The sequence below is a fragment of the Emys orbicularis genome, chromosome 4 (genome assembly GCF_028017835.1).
Source record: "Emys orbicularis isolate rEmyOrb1 chromosome 4, rEmyOrb1.hap1, whole genome shotgun sequence".
In the NCBI taxonomy this organism is placed as follows: Eukaryota; Metazoa; Chordata; order Testudines; family Emydidae; genus Emys; species Emys orbicularis.
In genome coordinates, this window is record NC_088686.1 from 124796637 (window position 1) to 124823340 (window position 26704).

Consider the following 26704-nt stretch of genomic DNA (forward strand, 5'->3'; position numbering starts at 1 on the left):
TGCCTCTTTGTCCCCATTTCATGGGTGGAGAAACCAAGGCAGACAGGAGGGAAGTGACTTGCCCATGGCTACACGAGTCAGTGGCAGAGCGGGGAAAGAACCCAGGAGTCCTGCTGCTCACCACTGTGCTTACTTCTCTAGAGCGCGCTGCCTCAGTAGAGACTGAGCCTGGGCTCTCGTGGAAGGAGCAGGGCTGCAGGAAGGGTGGTGTGGGGGCACCAGCTCTGAGATTCCATCATGGGAAGCCCTTGAAAGCCCAGAGCTCAGTCAAGGCCCCAGTCCAAGCTGTGTGCAGCAGAGACCAACTGCCAGGCCCCGAGGAGGCAGCCTCCAAGCGCTCCCTTAGGCAGGGCCAGCCTCCTCCGTTTCAGGACTGTTCCTCTTAACATGAGGTCCCCTCACTTACACACTGAGACCTGTTTGGGGTCATCCACGGGCTCGCCCATGCAACGTACCCTTTGTGCAGCCCCATTTCCAGTGTTCTAAGGGACAGAGCTTCCACCCACAGACTGTTCCCCTGTCTCCATTTCCCTTTGTTCAGCTCCGTCCCAGTGCTTCCTCTCCAGCCATCCTCGAGAATTCCTCGGCCAGCCTCGTACCGACACCTTCAAATACTTAGGCCTGCTTCCCACCTTGCCCAGCATATAACAACACCACCACCTAGCTCTTGTGAAGCACTTTTCACGAGGAGATCCCAATGTGCTTTACCACAGAGGTCAGTGTCCCTATCCCAATTTTACAGCTGGGGGAACTGAGGCACAGAGAGGGGAAATGACTTGCCCAGCGGCGCTGGTGGCCAAGTCCGGGTCTCTATCCACTAGGCAATTCTGCCCCCTGAGCCCTGCCCTGCCCTTGTGCAGGAGGGACAAGCTGGCTGCTTTATCCAGGCAAGAGGAGCGGCTGGGATCCCCAGACCTGTTTGCACTGACCTGGATAGCAATGGCGTTCTTTTTGGGCCGATACCCATAATACTCCTCCTGGCACTTCATGAACTTCCTAAAGTGCTCCTGGATGAGGAAGGTCGCGTAGAACTTGCCCACGGTCATCTCATCCTCTGGAGGGGAGAAAGCCAAGTGAGGCCATTAACACTGCCCAGTGGCTATACCCAGCCCCCGTCCGAGTGGTGTGGGGCAGCGGAGGGGGCAGGCAGAGGGTGCCGGGGAGAAATAAGCCAGGGAGCATGGCAAAGACGCACCTCCAATTGGTGGAATGACCTGGTCCAGGAGTTTCATGCTAGTTCTCTTCCAGATCTTCTTGATAATGGCCCTCAGCTCCTTGTTGGCCTGCTCAAAGTTACCTGTGGGGAAACAAACCACCGATCCATTCGTTCTGCCCCGAGGGAACACCGCACACAGCCAATGGCTAAAGGGAAAGCCAAGATGCAGTGGGTGAAATCCATCCTGTCAGCGGTCACCCGCGTGAAGGCCCATCCGTGTTTTCTAGAGCACTCGGGGTTCCCCTCGCAGCTGCGTCTGTGTTCCCACCACTTGCGTTAGGTTCATTCGGGAAAAAAACCACTGTCTCTTGTCATCCTGACTTTGTGGCTCTGTCCTGGCATGGTGCCTGAAGAGTGGGAGGCGGCAGGATGGGATGACACGCCCTGGCCTTGTTGAAACTGGGACAAGCCTAGAAAAATGGGAGAGGTGAGCCTAGGGTGGGGGCTTACTCAGCATGCTGTGATGGCTATCTTGGGCTGTGAGCTTGGGCTTTAACATGCTAAACAGGGAACAGTCTGGCCTGGCTGTGGATGCTACAGGAAACAGCTTTGGTAACATGGGAAGTAGTCAGTGCCCTAAGAGAGGGCTGTTAGGGGTCACCATGTGGACGAGGCTATTGGTTTTTGAGATACGAAACTGTTGCCTTGGCCATTTATGGCCATTAAAAATGCAAGGGCACCTTTTTACAAGTGCTGACCCTGACGGCCTTCCCAGCTTCCATCTAGGGTTGCCAACCCTCCCGGATTGGCCGGGAGTCTCCTGGAATCGGGCTCGATCTCCCAGAGGCTACTGACGCCAATCCGGGAGATTTTAGGCTACTAAAAGTCTGGCAGCGCAGCGGGGCTAAGGTAGGCTCCCTACCTGCCCTGGCTCTGCGCCGCTCCCAAAGGCAGCTGGCAAGTCCCTCTAGCTTCTAGGCAGAGAGGCAGCCAGGGAGGGTCTCTACACGCTTCCCCCCACCCTGAGTGCCGACTCTGCAGCTCCCATTGGCTGGGAATTGCAGCCAATGGGAGCTGCGGGGGAGGTGCCTGCAGGCAGGGGCAGCACGCGGAGCAGTCTAGGAGCCGGACATGCCGGGTACTTCTGGGAGTGGCCCGAGGTAAGTGCCGCCCAGCTGGAGCCTGCATCCCAACCTCCTGCCCCAGCCCTGGGCCCCCTCCCAAACGCAAACTCCCTTCCAGAGCCCGCACCCCCTTCTGCACCCCAACCTCCTGCCCCAGGCTCAGCCCGCAGCCCCCTTCCACACTCTGAACCCCTCAGCCCCAGCCCAAAGCCTGCACCACCTCCCACACCCCAACCCCCTGCCCCAGCCCAGTGAAAGTGAGTGAGGGTGGAAGAGAGCGAGCAACGGAGGAAGGGGGGATGGAGTGAGAGGGGGGCACCTCAAAGAAGAGGCGGGGCCTCAGGAAGAGGCGGGGCAAGGGTGTTTGGGTTTGTGGGATTAGACAGTTGGCAACCCTACTTCCATCTCAATCCCACCTCCCGAATTTCCCTCTGCCATTTGAAATAGATGGAATTGCGGTTCACCGTCCTGTCTTTACCTGCTGGGTGGTGTCGCTTCCTGCGCTCTGACGGCTGCTGTATCCCCCCCAGAGAAGGAGAGGTTACTCACCTTGTGTAGTAACTGGAGGTCTTCGAGAGGTGTGTCCCTATAGGTGCTCCACTTCAGGTGCGCATGTGCCCCATGCGCCTCTGACTGGAGATTTTTGGTAGCCGTTCCCATTCGGCCCATGCATGCCCTCCCAGCAGCCTCCTACCCTGTACCGGGGATAAACAGGGCTGCGCAAGTGAACTGCCCTCAGTTCCTTCTCGACCCTGAAGTCCCGTGAGACAGAACTCCAAAGCAGAGGGGAAGGAGAGTGGGTAGTGGAGCACCCATAACAACACACATCTTGAAGACCTCCAGCTACTGCACAAGGTGAGTAACCGCTCCTTCTTCTACAAGGAGTGTCCCAATGGGTGCTCCATTGCAGTAGCCCCTGAAGGAGGAGGGAACAGTGGAGCTGCCTCTGACCTAGAGGCATGTACCAGGGCATAGCGTTCGGGAAAAGTGTGCACCGAGGCCTCGGTTGTCACTCTGCAAATTTCAGCAATGGCTGCATTTTTAAGAGTGCCATGGAGGCAGGCTGGAGAATGGGCTATTCTTCTCGAAGGGGGATGACCATTAGCAGCCTGGTAACGAGCACGAATGTAACTGGGAACCCACTTTGAAAGTCTCTGTGGGGAGACTGTGGATCCTTTGGATCTGTCCACAACTGAGATAAACAGTCTGGGAGACTGTCTAAATGGCTTGGTTCTGTCCAAATAGAAGCTAACGCCCCTCTAACATCCAAGCTGTGGAGGGCAGCTTCCTCTCTAGTCTGGCGTGGTTCTGGGGGAAACACAGGAAGGTGGATAACTTGGTTAATGAGCGAATCAGAGGATATTTTAGGTATGAACTTGGGATGTGGGCCTAACAAAACGTTATCCTTGAAGAAAACAGGGAAGGGGGGCGGGAAATCAGCCATCAATGCTCCTAATTCCCCAGTGCTAATTCCCCAATGCTCCTAATTCCCCAGTGCTGCCTCTAAGAATGCCACTTTCGTAGGTAAGTGCACCAGAGAGCACTTAGTGAGCCGCTCAAAGGGAGATTTCATGAGACAGTTCAAATCCCATACGGGAGCAGGCTCTGCGGGAAAAGGTTAACCAGTTCCTTGATGAATTTTGCTGTCGTGGGATGAGCAAAGCCTGAATGAATCCCTGCACAGGGGAACGTAAGGCTGTCGTAGCTGATGAATGAACTCTGACGGAACTCACAGAAAGAGCTGAATACTTTAAATCCAATAGATAACCAAAAACAGGGGAGAGGGAAGAAGGAACAAGGTCCATTTTTGAAGGTATTTCTAGTAGAGATCTTTCTGATGTTTCTAATAGGACCTGTTGGATCTCTGTCGAACAGGAAACCTCTATCCCCAAAAACCACTGAGGAACCAAGCTCGGAGGCAGCAGATGGCCAGGTTGGGATGGAGAGTCCGACTGGAGTCCTGGGACAGCACATAGGACATGGCTGGAAGCTGCAATGCTGGACAGGAAGTGAAGTGAGTCATGGAAGGATACCAGACCTGCCTCAGCTCAGCTGGTGCAACTAGACTGACTCTGGCTTTGTCTCGTTTGATCTTGTTCAACACCCTCTGAATCAACGGTGTCAGAGATGTATAGAGTAGGCCCAAGGAATGAGAAAGGTGTCTCCCAACGACTGATGGCCCAGTCCTCCTCTCAAGCAGAATTTCTTGCACTTTCTGTTGACGGTAATTGCAAAGATGTCTGCTTCTGTAAACCCCAGGTCAGGAATCTCTGTTTGAGGATCTGAGGGTCCAGTTCCCACTCGTAATCGTGGGAGAAATGTCTGCTCAGATCATTGGCCATGGTGCTCTGCATGCCCGGAAGGTAAGCGGCTGTGAGGATGTGACTGGGGCTTGACACCAATTCCACAGCTTTATTGCTTCAGCACAAAGAGAAGGGGATCTCGCCCCTCCCTGAGATTTACGTGGAACATGCAGGTTACATTGTCTGTCATGACCTTCATGGATTGGCCCTTGCTTAAGGGAGGGAAGTGGATACAGGCATTCCTGACTGCTCCTAATTCTAGGAGGTTGATGTGCAGGAGAGACTCTTGAGACAACCATTTCCCTTGGACAGTGTGTCCCATTAGCTGCACTCGCCATCCCACAAGTGAGGCATCCAAAGTTATGGCGATGGTAGGAGGCGGCTGGGTGATAGGAACTCCTGCATGGACTTTGGACAGGTCCTTCACTTGAGCGAGTGTAGCACGTGATGAGGGCCAGACACCAGATTGTCTTGACTGTTTGTTTGTTTGGGTGATAGACTATTCTGAGCCAACCCTGGAAGCAGCAAGATGTAACCTGGCATGTTGTGTTATGAAAGTACAAGCTGCCATATGAGCCAGCAGTTGGAGGCAATTTCTTGCTGTTGTCAGGGGGTTATTTGAATCTTGGCACTAAGACTCATCAGTATCAGAAATCTGTCGGAAGGAAGGTAAGCTCTGGATGTTAGGGCATTCAGAGATGCTCCTGTGAAGTTTATCTGTTGAACTGGAGTCAAAGTGGACATTACAGATGGCTTCTGTATTGCAGAGAAGACTTTGACATACAATGGTCCTTGAACAGCCAGTTGTCATGGTAGGAAAGATGATTATTCCCCACCTGTGCACAGCTACTATTGCCAGGACTTTGGAGAAAATACTTGGGGCAGATATGCTTTGTTCTGTCTGCTACCTCCTTAACTACTTAAAACACACCTGTTCTACTTAATACATTTATTTCTGGTTTACAATAGAACCCAGTCGATGTGATTTCTAACGGGGGGGGGGGGGGAGATGTGCACACCCTCCTCCACACTGAGAGAAGAGGCGAATCTCATATAATTTCGGGTTTGTACTCCAAGGGAGGGTGGACATCTGGGTGCTGTGGCAAGCTCCTTAAGCTGAGTCTTCCCAGAGCGGATCTCTGTCTCTCTGTGCAGGTGGGTGTGGCCCTGCCAGTGTGCTGGGCTGGAAAAGATGGGGGAGCCGAGCCCAGCAAGACCAGGTAAAGGGGGGCCCAGGCTGGCAGAATGGTCTGACTCAGTGAAATCCCAGCACAGCAGGTGACATCCCAGGGGGTCCAGCCCGTCACAAAGGTATCAGGAGAGATGCTGCTATGGTGGTACCTAGGGGATCCCTGCACAGATAGCTGAGAATCTGAAGTGGAGTCCTCAGCACAGTCCAGAGGAGGAGCAGACATTGGAGGCGAGGATGGTTCTCCACCTGGGACAGGTGGTACAGGAGAACCCGGGGGTACCGGAGGAAAGTAAGGTCTCAGAGGCCCTGCAGATTTCACTACCGATAGCCATGTGGTACCCATTCTGGCTCATCAGACTCCAACAAGTCTTTGGAGAATCTAAACTTCTGTGGTACTGGGTGAACCTGGACTGGATGGGGCTCTGATGCGACCAGTGTCAGCACCGAGGATGCGGATTGTTCTGGTGGTATCTGTCTAGTCAATAGCGCTGATACTGAAGATGCTGAGCTCAGAGGAACCGATGTTGCTGTCAGGGTCACATGTTTAGGAACCGGAGGTGGTATTGAAAAGTCTGTTTATGCTACAGACTTTTTAGAGGCAGAGCGTTTAGGGTCGTTTCTGTAGCAGTCATGCTTGGACGATATGGCGGACAACTTTGGCACTGAGGAATGCTTGGTATTGTGGGTCTTTGAGGAGCTCGGGGTCTTCAATGAGTTCCTGATACTGGAGAAGGATGGACCCTCAGCGGTGCCCTTCCTGGTGTCAGGACTGGGGCACCCGGCCTACTAGTTGGAGCTCAGAACCAAGGATCAGAGCTTTAGTCCGGAGCCAAGGGGCAGAACCGGAGTCAGGAAGAAGGAGTCAGAGTCCAGAGCCAGAGTAAACTGGGTTTAAACAGAAATCAGGCTGGGGCAGGGCTGGGAGTGGGCAGAACAAGGCTGGAGCAAGATAGGCCTGGGATGACTGCAGCTGTGGGCGAAGCATTGAGCAGCTAGTGACCTGCTGCTGCTGCTGGGCTTACAAGCACACTGGCTGGTTCCCTTCAGCCAGTCAGGCGGTCCTGCTGCAGCCCATCTGGGCTTGCTATGCCTGGAGACTAGCTAGTCCCAGGCTCAGCTGCAGGCCCTCATTCCTGACACCTGGGACAGGAGGTCTCTGAAACGGTCGATCTTGACGGTGACTGAGGGTCATTTGAAGTGGGCCATCCAGGAGGAGAGCCGGAACTCCGCTTGGGAATTTTAGCAGTGCGCTCTGTCTTCCTACCCGCAAAGTCCGAGGCGAGCGGGGTTCGGCGATTGAGGGGCACTGTGCTCACTTGGCTGCGGCTGTACAAGGGGTCTCTTGGGCCTGGACCCTGAGCTGGTTGGACGGCGAGCTCCATCATGAGGATCCTAAGCTGAATCTCCAGTTTTTAGATCTGCTTTGAAAAGCTGAGCAGATCTTGGAGTTGGTTGGAATTGGAGGCGTGTCCCAGACAGCGGATACACTGGGAATGTCCGTCACTGACCAGGGTCGATTCCCAGCGGGAAAGGCAGCGCTTGCATCCCAGGAATCCCGGCACACCAGGTTGATGACAATCCCCAAGGCAAACCCCTCAGAAAGGGGGAGGAGGAAAAAAGGGGCTATTAAGCAGAACCTCCCCAAATTAACCGAAGAGGGACAATTATAAAATAAAGGAGAGAGGCAAGTAAACTAAACTAAACCTTGAACTAGGAACTTGAGGCTAAGTTAGAGCAAAGCGGAAGCAGGCAAGCTTGACGCTCTGTCTCAGGCCAGCGGGTAGTTGAGAAGGAATCGAAGGCAATTTGCCTGGGCAGCTCTATATACCCTCAGTACGGAGCCCGGGGATGTCTGGAGTGCACGCATGGGACGAACAGGCACTGCTAGTGAACATCTCCAATCAAAGGTGCTCGGGGTGGAGCACCGCCAGGGACACTCCTCAAAGAAGAAGGCAGCATTCTGTGGATGGGTGAAAGGATCCCTACACAACCCTCACCTACCTCACATGGGTGTTGTGAGGCTAAATTATAAGGGGCCAAGTTCCCAGCAGGTGTAAACAGGCGTCTCTCCTTTGAAGTCAAGTCATGCTGATTTGCAGCAGCAAAGGATCTGGCCCTCGGTGCCCAGATGAAATGCACCAGGGTAGCCGATATTACTCACATCTCACGCTGATGGCTGGGGAGGGACCCCTGCATGGGTGAGGCTAGGGAAGCATTCTGGAGGCAGTCTCTATAGATGCACCAGCCAGCGCTATGCTGGCAGGGCAGGGCACCAAAGCAGACAGAGCGTGTCCCTCACCTTCCGTCTTGATCTTGAGGGCTGTCTGCACCAGAGCGAAGAGAGTGGCGTTGAAGGTGACGGTGCCATCGCTGTTCAGAGGCATGTTCATGCACACCAGGCGCTGCACAACAAACGACAACTGCGTTCACCCCCAGCCCGGAGCACACTTCCCACGCACAGGGCCGGCAGCAGACCCCGGCAGGACCGCTCAGGCCAGGCCTAAGGGAGATGCTGCGCCGTGACAATGGCAGCACAGTCTGAGAGCTAGGGAACCAGAGAGACCCTCCTGGTCCATCTGTGTCCAGCAGCCCCCTTAGAGAGAGTCCCCTTTATATTCATGACAACGGAGATCAGTCTCTATTGCACGGCACTTGTGCAAAGGATGCTCTCCAGAGCACAGCTCACCAGTCAGCAAAGACAGACCACGGAGGCATAGGCTGCATGGGAACAGTCAGGTTAAAGGTTATAACTCAGACGGGTTGGGTTATTCGGCAGGCTGCATATGGCAGGTGTGGCCTCACCAGTGGAGATGTCGAAGGTGAGGGAATTGGGAAAACATAGAATCATAGAATATCAGGGTTGGAAGGGACCTCAGGAGGCCATCTAGTCCCACCCCCTGCTCAAAGCAGGACCAAGACATCCTTCTATCAGGGATGGGATCAGTGAAATCCATTCAACCACAAAGGCAGCGGGGTGCACTAGAGGATCCACTAGAGAGCCCGTCCAACCCAAAGGATTCTGGGATAAGACCGCATGGCCTTTTGATAACATGCCATTTCACCCAGTGCTCCAGAATCCACAGCTGGTTTAAAATGGCAAAACTGCCTTGAACTCCGACCCAGGAACTGGGTGGCTTTGTTAACGCTTTGATGGCATGAGTCAGAAATGTCTCCCATGCTCTGTGGAGAATGAGCGGGTGCAGGAAGAAGTGCCGCCCACTCTCCCTGCTCCCTCTGCAGCCCCCGGCTTTTGGAGAGCTGTCCCCTGCGGACAACGGGACACGTTCCCCGCTGAGGAGTTTGGACTCCCACCATAAGAGCTTTCATGCAGTTACAATGGGACCCACCGAAGCTGAAGAAAGGCCTAGTCCCCAACCCCAGACCTGAACATGGGGACACTAGAGCTGAGCCGTGCAGCTTGGACCCATCTCTAGCTGAGATTTGTGTCTGACCAAGAGTTTGGGGGTCTTCTCAGAGCTGGGGGCCTCTGCCTTGTATTGGACTGACGGTACCATGGGGGATTATAATTCAGGAAACCTGAAGTGTGTCAGCCTCCGCCCGTTTAAATTGTCTCGCTCCCCCCAAAAGCCTCCTTCTCCATTAAACACTTGATATCAGATCATGAGGATACACAAAACCAACCCTGGATTTCTCCCCAGCCCCTTTCGGTGGGAGCTGGGGAACCCAGAGGCTGCAGGGTGTGCTGGAGGGAGGGGGCCGGGACTGGGATAGAGCCGTCCAGCATGTCAATCATGGAACCTTTCCCTTTGCAAAGGGGTTGTTACCTTGCAAGCCACGCGGTGCGGACAGAACTTCCCAAAGCCCAGGGGAGGCTGGATGCGTCTCAGCAGGGTCACCACATCCAGATGTTTGATTCTTCCCCTGCAGGAGTCAAGAGACAGCTGTGCTTTACCCATCTGCTCCAGTGGTAGAATTGCAAACCCTGGCTGGGGGTGGGAGTTAATTGGCTTGGGGGGCAGGAGCTCAAGGTCCGATCTGTGGCTCAGCCACTGACTGCCTGTGTGACCTTGGGGAAATCACTTAGGCCCAGATTTTAACGGTATCAGACGTTGCTCCGCTGAGTGATGCAACACCGAACTGATTCAGGAGCCAAAGGCTCGTTTCCAAAGGGATATAGATGCTGGCAATGGGATTTTTGGCTCTTTACGGCCTAAATCTCGTTTGAAAATGAACCTTAGGCTCCTAAATCAATTAGGCATTGCAAAACTCAGTGCAGCAATGCCAAAAACCTTGAAAAATCTGGGCTTTAAGTCTGTCTGTACTTCAGTTTCTCCATGTAGCAGGGTGGACACCCGCTCCTGCCCTAAAGGGCTTGAAATCAGCCCTGAAGGAGGGCTGCAGGGGTAAAAGCAGCCCTGGAGAGGGCTGCAGCTCTAAAAGCCGGGCTGATTGGGGAAGTGGCCGTAGCTGAGCCACACCCCAATCAGGCCACAGCTGGCCTGTATAAGAGGCTGGGAGCCAGGAGCCTCTTTCTGCATTCAGAGAGAGAAGGGCCTGGCTGCAGGGAGGTTAACAAGATATCTGGAGTGGAGCAGAGCTGGGGAAAGGCCAAGGGAGCCAGGGAGGCTCCGGCCTAGGAAAGCCCCAGGCTGCAGGCCTGGTAAGGCCTATTAGGTACTGGGTTTCAGGGGGCAGCCCGTGGGTAGGCAGAGGCAGCAGGTCCGAACCCCTTTGCCTGTGATGAGTGGCTGATACTGCAGTCTGCCCCAGTGAACGGGGGCTAGATGGAGACTGGGCAATAGCCAAGACTGAGGCGAAGTGGGTTTAGTGGGTGGGGGTTCCCCTGGGAGAGGGAGACCCAGAACTGTGGGGTACTGCCAGGGGGCAGCACCCAGAGAAAGGGGCACCGGGGTCCTGGGAGGGACACGGGGCCAGTGGCAAGGCGGATCACCAGCCTGCAGAGGGCGCTCCAAGGCTGGCAGAGCTAATTCCCAAGGACAACCAGCAGGAGGCGCCGCAGGGGTGAGTCCCGCACTGCTACACTCCATCTTCAACATGGACACTTCTGTGCTGCACAGACTGGCGCGAGGGTAAATTCATTAAGGTAGGCAAGGCCCCCAGGCACTACAGAGATGGGGGGCAGAGAAGTATGTAGGTAGGTAGACAGATAATTTTGGAACTGATGGGGTTTCATATTGCAGGCCATTGTAGAATGACACTACAGTGCTGACATATTATGTCACTGGGGACTGGATGCTTCAATATTATGTCACTGGGGACTGGAAGCTCCCAAGTCTAGAATCCAGCTGGGGGCAGTTTGGGGGCCTGTGTTAAATGAGTTGGTGTGTCTCAGGCCAGTTCTTAACAGGTCTTAGAAAGCCACTGTTATAACTAGCACCTCGGATGATCATCTCAGCAGGGCTTTAGAGCCATAAGCCAAAAGAGCCTACTGTGCTCATCCAGTCTGACCTCCTTGTAGGATATGTAACATGTAGCATGTATATTTTTGGTGTTGGGATATGGTCTGGCAGGGAGGGAGAACAGCTGGGCGAAAAGATGAGCCAGCAACCTGATCAGCTTAACAATTGGGTCAGCAGTTCAATCAAGTGAACATCTTGGTCAGCAACCTCATCAGGTAAACAACTGACTTAGCCAGCTAATCTCGGCTAGGCAGGAAAGTGTTTATACCGTATATAATGAATAACTTTGTAACAATGTATTCAAGGCGAGTACCTGAACCTGGGGGTGCGCCTGTTTGGCCCTGTTTCGGTGGCCTGATCACTCACTGAAGCAGTGAAGAAATGACATTCTTTTTCAAGCTCAAGGGCCTGTCTGTGACCCTGTGCGTTCTGGGTAGCAGGGAACAGAACCGGTCAACGCTCCTGTATAATACCGGCCAGAGAACTTGCCCCAAATAATTCCTTTTGAACTAATGCACATCTTGAAAAACGTACAGGCTTGATTTAAAAATTGCCAGCACTGGAGAATCTGCCACAGTCCTTGGTATTGACGCTAACTGTGCTATGGCTGAGCTGTGGATAAACAGGGGACTTCAGTCCCACAGGCTGCCAATCCAGCACCTTCCAGCTGTGCTAACTTCTCTCAGCCTTTTAAGGAAATAATCCGCTGGCCTCCCTGGCTGCCACTCAGACCCAGGCCAGCCACAGACCAGTGCTCACTCACTTGGCTTCCGGGTCGTATTCTGCCCAGATTCTTTTGAATTCGTCCAGATGGTGAGGACCCAGGATGGACCAGTCCCGCGTGAGGTAGTCAAAGTTGTCCATGCTGACAGCGACAAAGAGGTTGATAATCTGGCAAGAGAGGAGCGTACGTGAAGGGGACCAGATGCGGAGCCAGATCCTCAGCTGGCACAAAGCAGCTCCCATTGAAGTCAGCTGAGCGTCTGTCCCACAATGCACCAGAGAGGGCAGGACATGAGGTCTCCAAATGTGAAGGACTTATATAAAATGACAGCGCACGGCCTGGTGCCCTGCTATCTTCCCTGTGCTCTAAACTGCTACTGGTTGGTCTCCTCTGACAAATTACACACTTTGTACAAAATTCTCCTCTCCAACCTGCCTGCTAGATCTCAGCCCCGATATCCTCGTTCAGACATTCTCTGTCTTCTCCCTGGGGGACCCATCGTGCAGGGACCAGGCCTGCTGTGTGGATTAGGGAGAATTTGGTCCTTACATCGATACGCGATAGGCAGCCAATCCAAGCCGGAGAGCGTTTCACAGCCTGTCTAGTAGAACTACTGCATGGAGAACACACTAGAGGGTCATTTTTACATGCCTCGCTCTCACCAGAGCAAGACCCAACCCAGGACCCATGTGCCCCACAGGATCCCAGGCTGAAAAAAGGGTGAAAAGGGTCAATGGATGGATCCCCTCATGCAGGGGCTGAGTGAGGGCCAAGCAGAGAGGGTTTCCTGAAGCCAGCAGAGTCTGCAGCTACCGTTGGGCAGGGAACAGACCTTAGCTCCCTGGAAATATTTCATACCCAGCCAGTAAAACCTGTGAGAACCACAGGCGAATCCTCCCCTCGCCCCCGCAAGACGGATGCTGACATTTGTCCTCAATCCGCATGGCAGCCCATTCATGTCAACCCCTCCAGCGTGACTGTGGGTAGCTCAGTGGCTTGCCAGGGGGTGGGCTCTGGAGGGTGGAGGACAGCGCCTCCTGGTGACTGAGTTCTGGAGCAGCACTGGTGTTTTTCTTCCCAGCCTTCCTTCTGCCACTGGCGAATGAAGCGTGCTATACCCTCAGCCTCGCAGGAAGGGGGGTGGCAGCTGCGCATTGCAGAACACCCTGAACCCTTTGGACCCTGCTGGACTGCTCTGGACTGCCCCGGACCTGGGGTGACACGGGAGAGCTCATGGGAGAAAGCCTTGGCATTCGCTCTCTGGTTGGTCCCCGGCTGGCACAATCCTATGGCCTCCACTTTCACCCTTCTCCTGTTAAGGACAATGAAGGGACCGGGAGCTAAACACCAGGGGATCCGGAATCAGGAGCCGTACCAGGAAGGCGCAGAGCATGTAGAAGCTGATGAAGTAGAAGTAGGCGAAGCCTGTGCCACAGGTGTACTCCTCCCCTGGGGTGCAGTCAGACTCGGGGTCACACTTTTTCCCGTAGCTGCAGGCCAGCAGGATCTCCTGCCAGGCCTCGCCTGTCGCACACCTAGGGAGAAAGGGAGAATGCCAGCTAGGCTCTGCAGGGAAGGGCTGCCCTGCCCAGGAAGTATGGGATGAGATTAGCTGGAAGAGAGCAGGAGCTAGTGGTTACAGCAGGGGCCGAGAATCAATATTATTGGGTGCTAGTCCCTGCTGTGGATGGGCAGGGGACTAGGCGTCCGGACTCCTGGGTCCTAGCCCCCGCTCGGGGAGGGGAGTACGATGCAGCAGGTAAAACAGGAGACTGAGTCAGGACTCCTGGGTTCAATCCCTGGATCTGGGAGAAGAGTGACGTCTAGCGGTTAGAACAGAGGAGTGGAAGTCAGGGCTCCAGTCAAAAGTATTTCATTTCTGAACCATCGAATGTTAGGGACAATTTGGTCCTTACATCGATCCACGATGGGCAGCCAATCCAAGCCGGAGAGCGTTTCACAGCCTGTCTAGTAGAACTACTGCATGGAGAACACACCACTTCATTTCCACAACGTGGAAACAAACCTAACCTAAGATGACGAGGAATTAAACATTTTTAAAGTTTTGATTCAAATCATTTGGAAACGTTGCCATCAGAACTGGTGTTGAAATCAACACGTTCCCAAGAAACTTTGCAATTTCAGCCCAACAGCGTCTTTGGGTGGTGAAAAACTAAAACTTTCCGACCCGCTCTGCTCCAGCTTGGCCTTGCGTTCAGCACCAAGCCCAGCTGACCTCTGACTTGTGAGTCAGGCACCATTGATGGGCTGGGGCTCTGTGGGCATCCCCAACAGGGCTCATGCGTCTTCTTTGGGCGAGTTCTGGGGAGCCCAGTGTGGGCCACAAGGCACACTCAGGCCACAACCTGAACCCACAGTGTATTTTCCCTGGAACCTGTTGCAACCGTAACCAGCTGGTCAGCGAGCCATACTTCCCCCTCTGTGCCAGGTCCCCAGCGGCTAGGACGAGCCCGTGCCAGCTGCGGGACTTACGCCCAGATCCTCAAAGGTATTTCAATGCCACCGATTTCAGGGGCCGCGTGTGATGCCGAAATATCTTTGAGGCTCTGGATCGTAGCCCCGCAGCACAAGCTCCATGTTCAGCTCTGGAGGTGCTGGGTCCAGCTCCTGGGGATGGCCAGGATGACAGTGCCAGGATGGTTACACCTCATTGTTGCTTCCGTGTAGGGAGACCCAGGCCCTTGTGTTGTACCAACATGGACTGGTGCATTGTGATCCAGTGCAACCTCATGGCACATATGAGGGGCCCTTTAATGACCCGTGGGAGTGAGGGACTAGCCTGGGGTCTTCGCTCCTCGAGGAAGTCAGGTTGGCTTCCCCCAGCAGTGGCTCTGCATTACAAATGCCCCCAGGCTGGCTGTACCGGGCACCCCCAGGGGATGGAATGGGAAGGGATGAGGTGGGATGAGGAAGGGGTGGAGCCTACACAGACCTGAAGAGCAGCAGGATGGCTTGTGGGAAGGTCTGGAAGTTGTTGTTCCGGTTGATTTGGGTTCCATCCACCAGGGCGATTTTTCCCAAACATCTGTGAATGACATGCTCAGGTCCCAGCTGCCCTGCAGAGGAACGCCCTGCCATAGGCATTCATTGCTACCCTCCACCCCACGTGCTCCCACTCCTGGCCTCACCACTGCTCCCGCTGGCTCCTTTCCAGCCAATAGCCTGGCACCACCAGGGAAAGGGCTGGCCTGGCAGGATGACCTTGTGGACTGGGCACAGCGCTGGGAGTCAGGGGCCCAAGGTGTGTTCCCAGCTCTGCGACTGACTTGCTGTGTGAAGCCAGGGGAGTTTGACAGCTCTGTGCCTCAGTTTCCCCATCAGCAGAATGGGGATAATAACAGTGGCCTCCCCCTGGCAGGGAGGCTGCTGGGGCTTGATTCACTAGTGACTGCAGAGCACTCTGAGACCCCCCTGGTGGAAAGACAGTGGGGTTGTATCTGTCGTGCGGCAGGAGTGCCCGAGGGGTGACCCCTGCTCCCTGGATCCTGGCTCTCCCACGCCCTGCCAGCCGGGGCCCCAGCGCTGTCCCCACCTCCTTACCTGCAGCCCGATCACAGCGTACGTAGATGAAGAACAGCATCACGATCAGCAATGCCACGTAGGGCAGGGCCTGTGAGACAAAGGGTCCAGGGCTCATGTGGGAGTGGAGCTGAGAGGGAGCAGCCTATCCCCGCTGTGGATCCCGCCTGCTTTAGGAGTAGGAGTTCTCTGGGCTGGAGTTACCAAGCTCTGGTGCCAGCCAGGGTTCCAGCGGGGCAGCTGGCCGGAGAGTGAGGCTGTCTGCTGCTGGCTGGGGCTGGAAGTTGCCACTAAAAACACCCGTTCTCCAGCATTCCTGCTGCTGTCACTCACTCCACAGCCTGCACAGGGAGCTCCCTGCCCCTGCAGCTAGGAAAAGCACTGGGGGGGGGGGGGAGGGAGGGAGAAAGGGACATGCACAATCTCAGCACAAAGAGGTGCCTACGACTGAGGTGCTGGAGAGCACCCTCAGCGCCCCTCCAGTCCTGGAAGGTCCTGTCCAAGGGAGCTGGCGATCTTACTGATCTGGTCTGGGGAATATGGGGCCAACTGAGGCTCTGAGACATGCTGACACCAGTATGAATGAGCATCTGGGAAGCCCTTCTTGGCTCCTCCTGAACTCCTAGATGCTTGGGTAACATACATGTCAAGTGCGTGCCAGCTAGTGACCAGTCCATATCGAGGTTAACAGCCTGCTGCTGCTACCGGCTAATGGAGCTCTTGAGCAGTAGAGGCCTGTGCTTTGGGGCTGAAGGTCCCATTTTCAAAGCCAGTTGCCCAGCCACACTGGGGATTGGTCCATACGCACCCGGAAGGACTTGATGAAGGTCCAGAGCAGGGTCCTGACTCCTTCCCCCCGGCTCAACAGCTTCACCAACCTCATCACCCGGAAACGTCAGAAGAAGGTGATGGAGACGCGGGTATTGTCTGCAGAATCCTGCAGGCAAAGCACGCCCCTTAGCTGCTCAGTGGGAACAGAAGCCCCAGGGAGGGGAGGGAGGGAGCAGGCCCAGGAGACCTGCTGAGCTCTTCGGGGCTGCTTGGCCACAGGGAGGAGCCACTGCTGTGCGGAACTGGTGGCATTTCCCCCACTGTTCACCACTACAGCCCAGGGATCTCTCGGATCTGCAGCCCGGCTCAGGGCTCTCCTGCAGTTGGGTGTTATGTGTGTTAGAGTAAGCCCACTCGCTGGGCCGGCTCAGGGGAGCTGCATGCTGTAGTGAGGGTGGAGGAGTGCTACCAAGTCAGTACATGCCAGCGAGGATGATCCAGAAGAGAGCCTCCCTCCCCCATGCTCAGCTCCACCGGCAAGGGTTACATGATGGAATCCGGTCCCTCCTGCTTCACCTGGGGCTCTGGTTGCCACCACACTGGGCCCGAGAGCCCCCTGGCTGCAGCAGGTCTACGGCAGGGGGCAAAGAGTTTGAGCTGGCTGGGCATGTTTGGTTTGGATCATAGAGCGGGGCCGACCAGGGTGGGGTGGGAGGAAGGGAAGGAAGGAATAGGGTAGGTTAGGGTGGGGGAGACCTTCGAAAGACGATATTGCTGCCCTAAGTCCCCGCGAGTCCCTCCCTGTCTGGAGGGAAGTGGGGATCGGAGCCCTCCCGAGGGGGAGGTGCAGCAAAGGAGGCTATCAGGAGAGAAAAGCTCTTGGCAAGAGTGGGAACTCTCCGCTCCGCGACAGGGGCCACAGACACACAACTGACAGCACAACACCCACTCGAGTAGCCAAACGCTGCTGGGCATGGGACCTGCAGTAATAACACCTCCTAGCTCTTCGTGTCAGCAGATCTCGAAGCAATTCACAGATCCCAGTCTTCGCACCCGCCGGGCGGTAAGGCAGGGCTAGGTTCTGACGGGGATCTGAGGCCCAGCGTGACTTCCCCAGGGAGCCTGGGGCAGGGAATTGAACCTGGACCTTCCGTCTCCTTAGCTAGAGCCCTAACCCCATCTTCCCTGTAGCTCACACGCTGCCTTCCCCACCAGGAGCCCCAGGTGTCTGCGTCGGAGCAAAGGCTCCCAATAACTTTTGGAACAAGCTGAGCAAACACTCCACAGTGCTGATGAGCCAGGATCACAGCTTGTGGGGAAAAGCCCCCGCCACGCCCACGTCAGCGTTGTCTTGTCTCATTGCACCGTCCTGTTCGGTAGCGTTCGCTGGGGAGGAGCCAGGAGCTGCTGTGGCTGGCACACTGACTCACTGGGCGGCGTGGGGCAGAGGGGGGAGCAGAGACCTGACCTGCCTGTATGGACAGAGGGGGTGTGCCAGGCACAGGCCATGGGCATGAGATCAGATGATCATAGTACAAGATCCCACTCCCCACAAGGCAGCTGTGGCCTAATGCTCGATGTGGGGAGCCACGAGTCCTGGGTTCTAATCCCGACTCCACCAGCAACTTGCTGGGTGACCTTGGGCAAATCACTGACCCGCTCTGTGCCTCAGTTTCCCCAGCTGCCCAATGGGGATAGTGACATTTGTTCACCAGGCTTTAACACCACAGTGGTGCCAGTGCCAGAGGCAGTGGTCCAGCAAAAACAGCAGGTCATCTCCAGCCGCTCCAGGTTGCCACACTGAAACCCCAGCTGCCCCTCTTGATGGCTCGTATGGGGGGAGCTCTGCAAAGGACAGAGTGGGTTTATCCCGAGGGGTTTAGTGAAGTGTCCCGAATTCTGCTCTCCAAAGGGCTCCTGGTCTGAAAAATCAGCCTGTTGCGATCCCTGCCCCAGCTCCATCTCAGCCCCAAATCGCATCCCAGCCTCCATCTCTGGCCTCTCCTCACATTCCAGGGTGCTGCTGTCCACCCAGAGCAGTATCAGCACCAGCAGCAAAAGCCCTTCCAGGTCTCTGGGTACCGCCTTCTGCTTTAAAACACCCCCACTTGTTCCAGCCAAACTGATGGAGTTTGTTTCTCTCTGTTCCCCTCCATCTGTCCACCGCCGGCTTCCTTCATGACTGCTGGCGCGAGAGCCTTCTCCTCTGCATCGCCGGCTGTCGGAAATTGCCTCCCTGTGCTATTCCGCTTCACTGAGCTTTGATCGCACGTCACATCTCAGCTGGAAAACGTGCTTCTCGCTTGCCTGCTCCTCCCTTCCTTTCTCTCTCTCGCCTTCTCTTTCCCCTTTTCTTTCTGTCTCAATTCATAAACACTGCCTGCCATCTCCCCTAGGGGTGTGTGCAGCCGCTCGAAACACCTGACTCAGTGACACACCGCCAGCTCCAAAGAACTCGGCACTGCCCCGAGCCCAAAGAAAACTAGCCAGCACCTGGGCAAATGCCTAATAGCCCTGGACCCCATTGTACCAAAGAGGGGAAGGAAACTGCAGTCAGGGCCCCTGCCCAGCACTAAGGATCCCCAGACTCTTGTCCCCCCGGCATTCAAAGCTGGGGGCTGCCAGGGACTGTCTCAGCTGATCTCGGCTGTTGGGGTGGAGCACGGGGAGAGTGTCTGAGGCGGCTAGGAAAGCGGCTATGTAGAGCTTCACTGTGGGGGCGGGGGAGAGGTGTTAAAGGGCCCACGTGACTTAGGAGCACAGAAAAGTAAAATTAGACAAAACACCCACGCAGATGTCTAGAGACCTTTACCTGAACCAATAGCAATAAAGGGTAAAAAAGGGGGGTTTTGCCCACAATTCTAACAGATACACCACAAATGCGTACATACCTGTCATCCATACGCACATACATACTAGCCTATGGGGTAAGTGTACTCTAACATTTCCGTGGGGGAAGAATGAAATTTGGGCATAAGAGGAAGGATTTCCGACTAATGCCCTATAAAAAGGAGAAGCAGCTCACCATTAGGCAGGCAATCTACCCACCTATCTGCTCCTGTCTACTCTTCATTGCCTCAACTACGTCTTGATGCTACCCATCTACCACGGCTATTAACTATTAATAGGCCATATTTCTATTTCTTTTCAAATTGTAAGTTAAATAGGGATTTGAGCTCCCTTATATTTTATTTTAGTACAGCTTAGAGTTAAATTAAAAGAGAGTAAACAGCTCTGCATTAGCTTCCTCTGCCAGAGGTGTGAAAACGGAAATTGCCATAGGCGTGGTATCACATCTCCCAACACCGGGTTATCAAAACAGGGTGTGAGTATTAAATCAACTTTGCAGCTTATAATCTTATATTCATATATCTATATCTATATCTATATCTTAAAGAACTGTGATATTTGTAACTCTGTAATTCTAACTGTTTTACCATTTGCTTACTATCTTCATTGATTTTAATAAAAAGGTCTTTATGACTATATCTGTCTCAGTGTAAACTTCCTGTCATACCCCCGAAGTTCCTTTTATAAACTCTGTGAAGCCTGATTCAGGACGAACTTTATCTTCTGATCAAACAACTTGACGAGCCAAAACCCATACTAATTAATATCCACAATAATAATTAGTAAAATTATTAAACTTATTAATTAATTAAAAATGTATTTAGATAAAATTAAATTAAGTGGATACATTAAATTAACACTACTAACACACCCCAAATCAGGCTACACCCACAGCCCGAACCTTCACCCCCTACACTCAACCCTCTGCCCCAGCCCTAAGCCCCTCTGCCCCGGCCCCACCCCAGAGCCCATACTCCCAGCTGGAGCCCGCACACCCCTGCACCCCAACCCTCTGCCCCCTTCCACACTCCGAGCCCCTCAACCCCACCCCCACCACATGAATTTTGTTATGTTCACCAATATGGAGGTGATGTGTCACACGTCACCTCCATATTGGTGCACATAACAAACTTCATTCCGCACATGGGTGGGAAAAATTAGAGGGAACATTGCTTCTGGGACTCCTGACTTTTGTCCATCACCAGGGGATCAATTACCACCGACACCAGCACAGGCTCTGTACCATACACAGCCGAACAGGGACTGAGGGAACCCAGAGCTCAGGGCAATGTCAGGCCAGGAGGGAAACTAACCTTCCGCAGAGAAAGGGAGGTTCGAGAAACGTATCCCTGCAATTGCACCAAATCACATTGTAAGAAGCTGTGCGCATACAGCTGGGGGGAGAGACCTTCTACAAACTAACGTTGCGTTAGATGATACAATGAGCAGATAGAGCGACTGTCCTGTCTGTACAACAGCTGGATGGAACCTTAGTTAGATGGTTCTGTCTCTGGTTGAGTTTTGCTGTATTTCATGGACAAAGGATGGATGGATAGAAGAAAAGTGTAATATGGATGGATGGGTCGGGGTGGGATAGGGAGGGGTGGATGGATAGATAGATGGATGGAGATCACATTTCAATGTGAGGTAAGAAGATCTCCTAGAGGTTGGGTGTGTTTTGCTCCCAGACCATTGGTGTCTTTAGCTCCTACCCCCGCTCCGCTATGGGAGAGTCACCCTGTGCATTGCAGAGCAGCTCCCTGGATTCACACCATGCAATCCACGCAAATACAGCAGCCGAGTGCAGCAGAGAAACAACTAGAGGAAGAAAAATAAGGAGACCCACTGCAAGCACATGCAGCTGATATTTACAATGCCATTACAGCCTCCGCTTAGGCAGTACAGTCCGCCACTGGAAGCAAGAAACGTCTGTCGAGAGAACAAGAAGTCAGCAAGAGAAACTGTCAGAGAGGCAGGAAACAAAAGAGAGACAGAGAGAGAAAGAGAAACAGGCGGCTGGGTTCCAGAGAGAGCCAGACAGAGACACAGATCCTTGGAGGGAAGGGAAAGATGGGAAACAGAGAGAGAGAGAGAGACAGAAAGAAGACAGGGTAGGATGGCCCAAAATCTAACACACAGAACAAGGCAGATCTGAATCCAGGCCCAACCCCTAGGGCAGTTTGAAGGAAATATCAAGCTGGGTAAGACTGGAAGAGAAATGTTCTGACTTGGGAACCTAAAGATAGGCACTAGGGGAAACATCTGCAAAAGTACCAGAGCAACTTAAAGGCCTAAGCCCCCAGTGACGTTCAATGAGACATAGGCCTTGTCTACACTAGAAAGTTGTTCTGCTTGAACTGTTCCAGGGTAGTTAGAGCAATACAACCTGCCTTGGTGTGGATGCAATTATACTGGTGTAGAAGGTGCTTTATACAGGGATAGCTATTCCCATATGGGAACGGGAATACAAGTACATAGCAGCTTTATATTGGCATTGTTATAGCTACATATTGGTCAAAAATTCATGCCTGTTGCCAACATACACAACAGTTACATTTTCAAGTGCAGAGCAGGTCTTACACTCCCAGGTGTCTGAGCCACTTTTGAAAATGAGACTTCAGCTCCTAAGTCACTTCAGGTTCATCTTCACTATCAAGTTAATGCAGGCTCTTTCTCGGGTGTTGCCCCGACCCCGGCTCGCGTCCACACACAAAACCCTCTCACCCAAGTGTGCTGAATTCGTTAATTCCTAGAGAGTAGCTATTCCTAGAGCCCTGTGCGGATACAAAATTTGTATCCGCATTCGATCCGCAAAAATGGTCTGCGGATAGAAAGCAATTCTCCCCTATGCCCGGAATACAGCTACAAGCACCACTTACAGCGTCACACCAGGCCTAAGTGGTGTCTAGCCCTTGTGCTGGCCCTGTGTGCAGGAGTGAATTTCACTCATAAGGCCTTACCCACCGTGCAGTGATGTCAACGAGTGTATTGACTTAGTGGGCTTTGGATCACGGTCACAAGGCATGATCCAGCAACGGTGCTTAACTTTAAGTCCCATTGGGACCGCTTGCATGTGCTTCAATGTTTTGCTGGATCGGGACCTGAGTGACTCAGGAAAGGGCTTCAAATAGCAAGGCCTTCTCCTCCCCATCTTACACGAGTCAGTGAACAGCTGTACACAGAAACAGGAGAGAGAAAGGAAGCAGAGAGAAAGCAAGAGAGGATAGACATAGCAAACCAGCGTTAACATTTTTCTGGGAGAAAACAACTGCCAGGGACGGCTTTGTTACTGGTGAACCTGTCCCAGTGGCGCCGCTGGGACCCAGTTGGCAGAGTTTCGTGAGGGTACTGTCTCCCTAAACCACGGTGCTCCCGGGGTCTGTGCGCTTGGGCAGGAAGCAGCATTCCAGAGCCAGAGGCAGTGCTAGCCCATTGGGCTAAGCAGGAACATTCTGAGGGGCCCCCACACAGCACATACTGAAAAAGCCAGTAGGGAGCCCCCATCAGCTGCTTGGGGCCCTAAGCAATCGCTCAGTCTCCAGAGCAGACAAGGCTACAGACTCCAGGTGAGACAGGTGCAAACACATACCCTGATGGGCAATGACCACTTGCAATGACCCAGAAACCCCAGCTGCCAACGGCGGGCAGAGAGGAGTACTTACCGGGTGGGGTTGATGCTCTCCAGCTACATGCCCGGCTTCACTAAGCCTAGTTCCCCCTAACCAAAACCTCCAGCATGGTCCCTAGAACTCTGGGTCCCTTAGCTCCTGGTGGCCAGACAGGATCTCCCCTTACCCCTGGAGCTTTGACAGTGGCCATGAGGGGGGCTGTCAAGGTGCGTGCCTGGGAGCGATGTCAAGGGGGAAATGAGGGGTGGGGGGATCGTGGGGTGGCCGAGTGAACCCTCTGGAACGAGACCAAAAAACCAGCCCCGAGGTCTCTTGTTGGAGGAGGGGATGTGGGGTGACTTGGGCAGCGTGCCCAACCCGTTAGTGTTTCTCGATACCCACTGAATGCCAAGCTCTTTCCAGTGGGAAGCCAGAGCTCCAGTGGATCCCTTCCCAAGCAACAATGGGATCTGGAGCCCAGGTGCCCTCATGTCTGAGAACTGCTGGGAAGGACACAGCAGCCCAGAACGTGTTTCAAGGCCCCCCGAGCAGACAGAGAGCACTCCGTGGGCACAGAGCCGCTCGATGGCAACTCGGCGCTTGGGGAAAGGGGCTGGTAGCTGCTGCTCTGCCTGGAACTCCTGACAGCAGCTGGCAACTGCCCAAATGAGCAGGCAATTTGGGGACCTCTGCAAGCTCCCTAAGGGGTTTGTCCTTTGTGCTGGCTGGGAATGGTGAAAAAGCAGAGGGGCTGACACAGTGCCGGTCACTAAAGCCGGGGTGGCAGTCCTGCTTAGGAGGGCTTTTGGTTGCTGTTAGCTGGTGGTGACATGGGAATGGAGCCAATGACCCAATACCCGGTGGGGGGCGGCTCTGAGGAGTCCTGCTCTCTGGAGTTCGGCAGCTCGCTCAGCCAGTGCAGTTGCCCCAGGAGAACGGAGCCAGCCAGAGGGCTCCTCTGGGCTGTAGGGATGGCAATCCACCATGCAGGACTGGTGTGCATTGGGGCTGGGAAGCTGTGCCCGAGAACAGGAGAGGATGACATTTCATCTCCTCCGGGCCGGATCTCCTTGCCGATGGTTCGCTCTCAGATGCGGGGGAACGGATCAATGCTACTCTGGGACAGCACAAAGAGCGGGGACTCTGCAGTGACAACTGGATGGGCCTTTTTATTAGCGAGGACGTGCTAACCCCACTGGAGTGCTCACTTCGGAAGCTACTTCTCCGACTACAGCTGGGTCGATTGTACGCACCGCACACCCGATGTGTGTATGGAGCCGGTTTCCATGCCACGTGCTAGCAACGAGGTACACAGCTCCCAGCAATGCACTGTGCACGCCTCTCTGACAATGCTTCTGTATGCAGGCTGCTCAGTACATACACACTGCAGCGTACACGTGTGGTATCATGTAGACGGTATATACCGAATATACTCCGGTGTATATTGGATATACAGGCACACATATACAGAGTAGGCACCGGGTATATGTGGCAATCGTCATACACACTGACACACTCCAAGCACACGCAGCAGATTGAAACGGTGCCTGACCCTCACGGAGCGCAGGGCAGAAACTTCTTATAGGGACCATGAGGCAAGGGGAACCCTTTCAGCCATCTCTATGGTGATCTCAGGCCAATGAGCTGATTACTAGCCATCTGGGCATGAGTTTAAAGAACACGGGCAGGGCACGGCATGGGTGCAGCCTCTGGGGAGTACTGGCATATGTCACTGCGGAGTCAGCTTGAGGTTCTGGTTCTGTCCCAGGACAAGGGCAGTTTCCACAGGGTACCTCTCCAGGCAGATTCAGGAGGAGGGGTGGGGTGAGGGCCACTGAGGCTAGGGGGGGTCCACCATGGCTGTGTAATGGCTGAGGAGAGATCCCGTCAGCGCTGTCTCTTAAACAGCAAGGAGAAGGTTAACCCGTGTGCCCATGCCCCTGCCCCATTCTCCTTCTGCCCGGCCCAGGTTGCTCTGCCAGCCGGACCGGTGTCCCGCGCAGTCCTGCAGGAACCCGGGCCTCCCATGTGACAGTGGGACGCTGGCAGCCTGCCAAGGCTGTCACTGCCATGACATCACTGTCCTGCCCATGCTCTCGGACACGTTCCCTCCGCCCATCGCGGCACTTACATCGATCTCGCTCAGGATGACGTCGATGATGCTACCGATGACGATGAGGAAATCAAAGACATTCCAGGGGTCGCTGAAATAGCCCTGAGATTGGAGAGAGTAATGAGGTGGGAATGACTGGGGGGGCCGAACAGGGGGAAAGGAAAGGAAGAAGCTGAGGGTCAGACAGGGGGGTTATAAACTCCCTGCGGAGGAGACCTGCCGTTCCTGAGCGCAGCGCGCTTTCTCCCTTGCAAACCGCTGCCCCACTCACCGCGCCAGAGGGAGGGTCTCCGTTTGCCCACACAGAACACAGCCAGCATGGCCAGGCTGCCCCCCATGCCTCGAGATGGAGAGAGCACTGCAGAGCTTGGATTTAGATTTCCTTCCATGTCTACTCTTATCCGCTGGCACCCAGCACCCACTGAGCTCTTGGGGTCAGACCTTCCCAGCTGATTGGTGCCGATGCTTATTCTGGGCGAGTCCTCGGCACGCCAGGGAACGAACGCTCCTAGCCCCCAACAGGCCCAGCAACAGTGTGATTGTCCATCAAGGGAGCTCGAGTCAGGGCTGGGATGGCGGGGAAGACACGGCTCGCAAGTACAGGGGAGGTGTGTGGCCAAGGAGCTGCACTGGGAAACATTCCCTGCAGTGCACCTGCCCCGGCCCACATCACTGTGTATGGGTCGCAAGCAGCGGCTCTTGCGGCATGCCCCACGCTGGCTGCCTGGGGCTACAGGCGTATAGGGAAGGCAGGGGGAGGCTGGAGGAGGCTGTTCTTGTACTAGGTAAGTGCCCGGTGGGCATGGATCTGTTTGAACCAAGTGGCAGCAAGACAACGTGTGATTATCCCTTACGCTCAGAGGGATGACCTGGAGGGGGCTTGGTTCCCAGAGGACCATCCACATTTGGGGTTCTCTACCCCCGAGGGCTGGCATTGGTGGGGTTCAGGGAAAAGCGACCATTGGATGCCAAGGCAGCCCATGGAGCAGCGGCTCACGTGACTGAATCGCTCGTGAGGTCGGGCAGGGGAGGGATTCCCCTCCGGGCACATCGACAGGGACCACGGAGGTGATGGCCGTCTCTCAGTGGCATTGGGGACAGGCCTGCGGGGCGGGGGGCTCTGCCTCACCTCTCACGTGGCTCAGTGGCTGTGGTGGGGGGAGGTTCAGGGGCTCTCCCAGGGCCGCTCACACGCAAGCCTGGTTTGATGGGGGGTCCGGAGAGCTCCAGGGAGGACCACTAGCCTCCCACCCCCATTGGAGAGACACCCAGGACAGTGAGAGCAGCGGAGTGGGGGTGGGGGTGTTGGGCGAACAGGTAGCTGGAGGAAGGGCTCCCCCTTGTGGCCTGGATTGGCCCTGCTCTTCCCCTCAGGAGCTGCCAGGTCAGCCTGCAGCCCTTGCCCAGGTGACTTCAGTGGCACTGTCCACATGAGTGACTGGGCGTGGGCAGGTCTCTCCGGGGCCCCAGGCTCCGAGGGGATTGTGTTCCCGGGACGCTGCATGGGGAGAAAATGCCATGCCCACCGCTTGGGGTGAGCCCCTGCCCTCCTCCAGATTCACACCCCCTGGGCCCCACTCCGGACTCGCACCTGCCAGTCAGGAATCGGGGTCTGCAGCGGAGCCAGTCTCCAGGCAACCCAACGAGCACAGCTGGCCTGCAGCAGGCTGCCTGTGGATACCGCGCTTGAGGGGTGGGGAGAGCCAGCAGACAAGCTCTTAAGCCCAGCAGCGGCAGTAGCAGCAGTCCAGTGGCTACTCAAAGCATTTGTCCATGGCTGGGACAGCTCCTGCCTTGTCTCAGCTCAGGTAACTCGGTTCTGACACTGGGCTCTGACTCCTGCTCCAACCACTGGGCACGGCTGCCCACATCCTGGTCACGTTATGCACCCCCCCAGCACCCCTCTCCAGACTCATGCCCCCCAGACTTTCACCCCACACTC

The 26704-nt window shown here is 54.8% G+C and overlaps 1 pseudogene; it reads right to left on the reverse strand.

Annotated features, from left to right (window-relative positions):
* LOC135877823 (voltage-dependent L-type calcium channel subunit alpha-1S-like) overlaps positions 1–26704 on the reverse strand; it is a 94232-nt pseudogene that overhangs the window by 11418 nt on the left and 56110 nt on the right.